This window comes from Corapipo altera, unplaced genomic scaffold (assembly GCF_003945725.1).
Source record: "Corapipo altera isolate COAL_440 unplaced genomic scaffold, ASM394572v1 64, whole genome shotgun sequence".
NCBI classification, from domain to species: Eukaryota; Metazoa; Chordata; class Aves; order Passeriformes; family Pipridae; genus Corapipo; species Corapipo altera.
The window spans coordinates 9,405,114-9,412,213 of record NW_020884893.1 but is presented as its reverse complement, the minus strand read 5'-3'; positions in this window follow the sequence as shown (position 1 = coordinate 9,412,213).

Sequence of the window (7,100 nt, the reverse complement as noted above, 5' to 3'; positions counted from 1 at the left end):
AAACAATAAAAATACAGGAGAGCACCTATGAAGGCAGGACAGGGCATGGGACACTGTGTCTCCTGCCCAAGGGCATCAAGGGATGCTCTGCTGATCCCCAGCAAGACACCAAAGACAGCACAGCACTGGCAGGGGCTGCAGACCCTCTGGAGCTGCTTGGAAGCTGCTCCAGTCAAATTGCTCCAGTATCATGAGCTCCTGAAAAACCCACACACCGGGAACCCAGGCAGTGGTTTGGGGAGACACGGTTTGCTCTGAGCACGGCTCTGCAGGACCCCGTGCTGGGCTGCAGGAGGGAAAATCCCTGCACCTGCCCCTTCCTGTGCCAGCCTGGGGAGACTGTTTGCTAAGAGGGAGCATTCCCACTCAGCTTTCTCCAGGAACTGAGTGATGAGCTGAAGCTAACTGTGACCCCAGGGCAGAGGCAGAGACCCCTGCGGCTGCAGGCTCAGCTTGTCCCGGGAATTTGGCTTGGGCAGGAGGGACATGGGGGGAGATGGTGGCAGCAAGGGGCTGGTGGGGTCAGGCTGTTCCCAAACCTCCACACTGGGAATGCTCGGAGCAGGACCCAGGTCACATTCAGCCTCCAAGAGCCTTTCAGCTCCTTTGAAGCTGGTGGGGGCAGCGCATTCCCGGTGGAATCAGAGCTGACATCTGCAGCTTCGGGAACACCTTGGCACCCCTCTGACAGCAGTTTCACCTTCCTTCCTCTGGAAGACTCCTCCTTCCCACGAGCCCTCTGGGAAAGGCACTCAAGCTCAGGGTTTGTGCAACATCTGTGCAACATTGAAACTGGTGAAAACTCCAAAATACCTCAGTTACACACACAGGAGAGGATGAAACCTGATCGGTGGCACATGGTTCTGTGGAGAGGGAGCCGAGCTTCCTGGTCCCAGCACGTCCACAGCCACAGAGCCCACGGGAGACACGGTCCCACAGCACTGACAAACCCAGTTAAACGCTTAAGAACTGCCCATAAAAATCTTGCAGGACAGCCAGGCTGCTACCGGAATTCTTGCCCGGGCAGGGCATCCCAGCTGTAAAATACTAAGAGGGAATATTCCACCTTTAAAGGGGTCAATTGCCTTGCTGTTTATTTTTTTAAGAAAGCATTTGACTTTGAGCAAACTGCCAGAACATGCTCTGGGTCTGGAGGTGGGAGGGAAGCGGAAGGGGAAGTGCAAACCCCGCTCAAAGTCTCTGCACAGCACCAGCACTGCCCGCAAATTAAAACATTTTTCTCTCTACAGTCTTATACCAGGAAGAGGAAAAAAAAAAAGGAAAAAAGAAAAAAGCTAGGGGAACTTTTGCAATCCAGGCTGGGGTGGAGGGAACGCTAAGGGCATGAGGAAGCTCAGGGAGGTGTGCTGTAAGACAGCTGTCCCACTGAGAATAAAACTGATGTCAACTGGTGTCTCGGGGCAAAATCTAAATGCCCCAACAAAGGTAGGAGCTGATGGGGAGCAGTATTTACCAGCCAGCCATGGCTGACAAGCTGACTTTTGGATATTTTAAGGAAAACAACCTTCTTTCCACAGGTCTTGAAAAGCTCAGACCAGTGTTTAAAGCCACTCACATCCTGCTGATGGGTGACAACTCACCCTGGCAGACTGAGAGGCTGGTTTATTGAACCCCCAGGTCATGGAGGTTCATGGCCCCATCAGGGTGAGTATCTGCCTCTCTCCCAGTCGCACAGACCCTCCCCAGGCACCAACACAGCCCCACTGCCAGCACAGGTCCAGCCTTGCCACAAAGCAAACCAAACCACGCCACCGCTGACAGCATTTCCTCCGCACTCAGGAAGACGCTTTGGGTCAGGGCCGGGCCACGCTGTGTCCGAGCATCGTCCCCAGCAGGCGCCTCACGGGGCAGCGCTGAGACCAGAGATAATCACATTTTTCCAGTAATGGCGAGTGGAAGCACGGCTGTGGCAGAGAAATGCTCATCGTGTCCCTGCGTTCTGACGCTCCGCACCCATCCCATCCCACCAGGAGGAAGGCGGTTCTTCACCAGAATCAGCACTTGGTTAATTATTGACAGGATATTAGGCAACGCGTTAGGCTGGAGTAAGCCAAATGCCCCTCGCTCAGAGCGAGCGTCGTAGATCAGAGTGCTGGGACAGCCCTCTGTGGGGATGGGGACAGGGGACCGCGTGCCTTGAGGGCTGCAGCTCCGCATCCCAGCTATCAGACCCGGCTGAGCACTGGGGAGTTTTTCCTCAACTACAAGCATTCAGAGCAGCAGTGCGAGACCGTCCCAGCATCCCCAGCAGCCCACGGGTGATCGGTGCAGCCGGGCTGGCCGGGAGGGTTTGGCAACGGTGGAAAAGGAGCTGCCTGGCGGATGCTGCCCGGTGCCACCCCATTGCCCACAGTCCCCCTCCTGGCTGCACCGAAGCCGCACCCCGCCGGTATCTCCCTCCAGTGCAAAAACAGCCTCCAAAGTTCTCGGGGCACCCCTCAAGTTTGTGCAGAGCCCCCAGATACCGGCACCCCGAGATGCTGCATTTGCTTTATCCGACTGTAAGAAGTTCACGCGGAGCTCCCAGATGCTCCGAGCTCAGAGGCGGGAGCAGAGGGGGGAGCTTTCGGCGTTCGCCCACCGGAGGCGGCACTGTGCACCCCTGGGGTTCTCCCCATCCTCGATCCAGAGCTTTGCACCCCAAGATCTGCACCCTGGACATGACCCTCCTCTCCCCATGGCGCGCCAGCCCGGGCAGGGACGCTGCGAGCCGAGGCGGGGGCTGAGCGGGATGCTCACCCCGCACGCCCTGCAGCATCTCGCACGCCCTGCAGCACCCCACGGCTCGCTGCGGGGCTGCCGAGGGCACCCTCGGTCCTGCTGCCCCCCAGGGCGTTCCGCAGACCCCCCATCCCCGGAGCTCCCCCACGCTCGAAGCCTCCCCCGCTGCTCTCACCGCGGCCGTCGCCGCTGCCGCCGCCGCCGCCGCCGGGGTGGGGGGTTCGGGGGGACCCGGGGACTCGTCGCCGCCGGCAGTTTCGCTTCTGGGGCCTCCCCGCATTCAAACCGGGGCCGGACTTCGCGGAAATTGCATCACGGCGGCCCCGCCCCGCCCCGCCCGCCGGCACCGCGGGGAGCAGGAGCCGGCACCGGCACCGGGAGAGGGGAACCGGCACCGGCACCGGGGGGAGCAGGAGCCGGCACCGGGACTGGAGGGACCCGCCACCGGGACCGCCACCGGGCGGGGGGAGCCAGCACCGGACAAGAGGGGAGAGCCGGCATCAGGGCGAGGGGAGCCGGCACCGGGCGCCAGGGGGAAGGGGCATCAGGGGGGAGTGGGCACCGGCACCGAGGGAAGCAGGAGCCGGTACCGGCACCGGCGGGATAGCATCACCCGCATCCCGCAGCGAACAGGACGAGCGCTCCTGGGGGTACCAGCCTCCCAGCCCCGTCCCGCTCCACTCGCTCATCTCCGCGCATCGGGGGCCGAGTCTCACCCGGGTCATGACCTCCCCTCTCTCCCCCCAGCGTGAAGGGGCCGCTCCCGGAGCCGCTGCTCACCCGCGGAGGGTCGGGGATCCCCGCGCTCAGCCTCAGTCCAGCGCAGGTTGCAGCGGCACCGGCGAGTTATGAGCGAATATCGATCGGCAGCCCCAGTGCCCAGCCCGGCCCCCCCGGCAGCCTTTTAATGGTGCTCGGGGGGGAGGGCGGTGGGGGCAGAGTGCTACCTTCCTTTCTCTTCATCACTTTCGTTTTCCGTTCGCTTCCCCGCCCGGTGCGGTGCACACGCTGCAGAGATCAGCCTCGAGCCAAAAAACAAACTCAAACCCCAAATCCACCCCCGGCAGCAGCAGAGTCTCGTTTGCATCCGGTATTGTGGGGCAGAACACACAGCCAGGGGGCAAGAGCCCGCACCCCGGGTTGTGGGCACATGCCACTGCACAAGCACCATCACCTGATGCTCGGCACCCAAGTGTGGGGCTCCTCAGCACCTGAGGAGTGGGGGATCCTCAGCACCCGGGGTGTGGAGGTTCCTCAGCCCCCCAGCATTGCCCCCTGCCACCTCACCAAACCCACCCCACAGCAGCTCAGCACCTCATCCCAGCATGAGGCAGCGTCCTCCCCTTGTGTGTTCTGGTGCTGCTGCGAATTTGCGGGTGGTACTCACACATAACTGACAACCCCCTCAAAACACACACACCCAAGCAAAAACCCCAGGAAGTCCCTGTAACCCACCTCCAGCCCCAGGAACCCACCACAGCAGCAGCATCTCACCAGCCTGGGCATGAGGCTTCAGAAATCCCCGGCCCGCAAAGCAGGTGTTGCGCTGGGCCCAGCACTACAGTCGTGCTCCAGCATTCCCACCTAATGGAGTTATCTTCATGCCAGAAGCCAGCTGCAAGCCCTGGAAACAACCAGGGAAAACGAACACACCTCCAGCTACAGGTGGCTGTAAAGATAGCAGGCACCAGAGGCAAAGTCTCCTTGCCGAAAGCACCGCTGTTCAATCCCTCTGTCAAGCGATGGGCACGTCGTGCTTGGTGGTGCCACCTCAACACAAAGCCAGCCTCAGGCACAGAAAGAGAAGTTTTTCCTCAAAACAAGTGGGAGGAGGAAACACAGCCCGTGGGTCACGCTGGTGGCAGCAGAGCAGGGAGGAAGGAGGGACAGGGACTGGTTTCTGAAGTGTTTGTCAACACAGATGGAAGGAGGAAGAAAAACAATGTTTTTGACCTTCCAGCCACTGGGGGCCTCAGGGAGAACCCCTGCCCTGCTCCCATCCAGCAGCACCCTGTGGAGCCTCCAGGGAAAGGGGCTTTCCCACCACTGAGGGGAGTGGGACAGCCCAGGCCTGTGGGCTCTGAATGGATCCCACCAGAACAGTGGGCTGCCATGGGAACTGGGCATTCCTGGCTGGCAAACCCAGCCAGTCTGTGCACCAATGCTCTGGTCACTGCTGGACCCGTGGTGGGACAGCCACTCGAACAATGCCAGGCTCTGCTCCGTGTGCTGTCAGTGGGGAGCAGTGGGTGGCTCAGCCCCGCAGCAGGAACTGACCCCCACGGAGCCCCCACACTCTGTGTTCCTGCCCAGGAAAGGGCTTCCCAGCTGACATGAGACTGTTACAGTTCGGGCAGCATCAGGGCTCCATCCCTGGCTGGGAAGGAGCAATCCCTTCCCCTGTGAGGATGCATTCCTGGAGCCAAGCGAGGCCCAGCCCTGGTATCAGGGTGTTCCACAGAGATACAGCCTGTCCCTGCTTGGTATTGCCTGTGGGCAGAAATCGTCCCCCTCCGCAGCCCTGACTCTAAACCACAACAAGGGTCTGTGCGACAGCTCAGGCGGGATCAGTGAAAAACAAACAAAACACCTGAAACAACCCTCCCCATGTGCCTGAGCCAGGACAGGCAGTGCCCAGCTCACCCAGGTGGAGCAGCCTTGGCACTGGGGCTCCACTCTGGTTTTACAGGTGGGAACAAACAATTCTCACTCTGTTACATAAAGCTTCCGGCCCTGCTGAACACATGCAAAGGTGCGAGAAGCCGCGGAGCAGCGCGGGCAGAAGCGGGCTCTGCTGTCCCTCCATCGCTGGCCGCGGGGCGCAGGAAGCCACCGCCGGAGCAGGGAGGAGGCAAAGCTGCGTCACCACATCCACAGCATTAGGGCGGGGGAGAGCCGAAACCCAGGATTTGCCGATTTTAGACAAACAAACACCCAACCCGAAAGCGCTGAGTTTCGGTTTCCATTCCTGCGGCGGCACGGCTGACTGTCACGGAGCGGTTTCTCCACGAAGTCATCGCTGCTGCCCCCCCCCCCCCCGCCCAAGATACGCTGCCCTTTGTGCGCTGCACACACGGGGCTTGTCCGAGGACAATCTGGGAGGTGGGAGAGCTTTCCCGCGAGGATGCTGGAGCATCTCCTACCCTGGTAACAGCCCTCACCAGCCCAGAGAGACGCAGTGACTGAGTGGACACTTGTGATTTCTCACAGCCCTCCACTCCTTGGCACCCCCCAGGCATCTGCTAGGCAGGACCATGGCACAGCTCTGCAGGAGTCTCTACTTTTTCCCAAATATTGCAGGCTGCTTCCGTGGATACCTGAAGGAGAAAATGCAAGCAGCCGAGTCTCCATCACCACACAATCCAGGAAAAAACAGGGACTTGGCATGAGTCATCTGCAGCCCTTATGTAATTTGTCTCTGGATGTGAGTAGTCCACGGCCGGCTGTGAGTGGAGCAGCCCCGGGCTCCCAACGGGAGGAGAGGGGAGCACGGCTGAGCACCCAAGGACCCCAGGAAGGCAGCTGCTGGCAGCACCAGGCTGGCAGGGTGGGTTCTGAGGGCCCCAGCCCTGCTGCAGGGACCCCAGGCTCCCACTGCAGGTGGACACACTGGGATCCACTGCAATGATCCAGTTGTGGAGTGCACAACACTCACTGCAGCCCTGGGAGCCTCCTCCCTGGAGAGGGCACGGCTTGAGGGCTCCCCACTGCAGAGCCCCAGATCTCAGCGCTGTGGGAAGAGCTGATGCACAGGTGGGACGTGCCCCCCATGGCCGATGCTTTACCACCCCTGCTGAAACCAGAGCTGCAGGACCAGGAGCTACTGCCACACTCGCATGGGACTGTCCCCACGGCCAGGGCATGTTGCTCAAGTCCCCACGGCCGCATCCAGCCCAAGGCCACTCATCCCGACACTTAATTTATAATCTCTGCTTACAGCTTGCTGCAGACAACTTCCTTCTTTGCCTTTCCTTTTCAGCCCTCATCCTCCCACGAGTTTCTGACTCTGCAAGCCCCCAGCTGCCCTCGGCAGGGCGAGGAAGCACCGCGGCACTCCCAGGAGCAGCACAGCCATGTCACCAGGGCATCCCTCAACACCCCAGGTAGTCTCTCGAGAAAAACAGGGCTGCCCCACCAGCACCTTTCTGACTGGCTGCCCCGAGAGCTGCTCAAAGGGAGGGGAGGATTGCACCAGCCCAAATCTGCCTGCAGAGCTCTTATTGCTTGGGGAGCTGTTTACATCCCAAGGAAGCGCCGCTTAGCAGAGCAAAGTACGCCCACGCTGGGAATGCTTTGCCGGTGAGGTGATCTATAGTCTCTAGGGCAGGTAAAGGTGCACGTAGCCAGGGAAGAGCTGC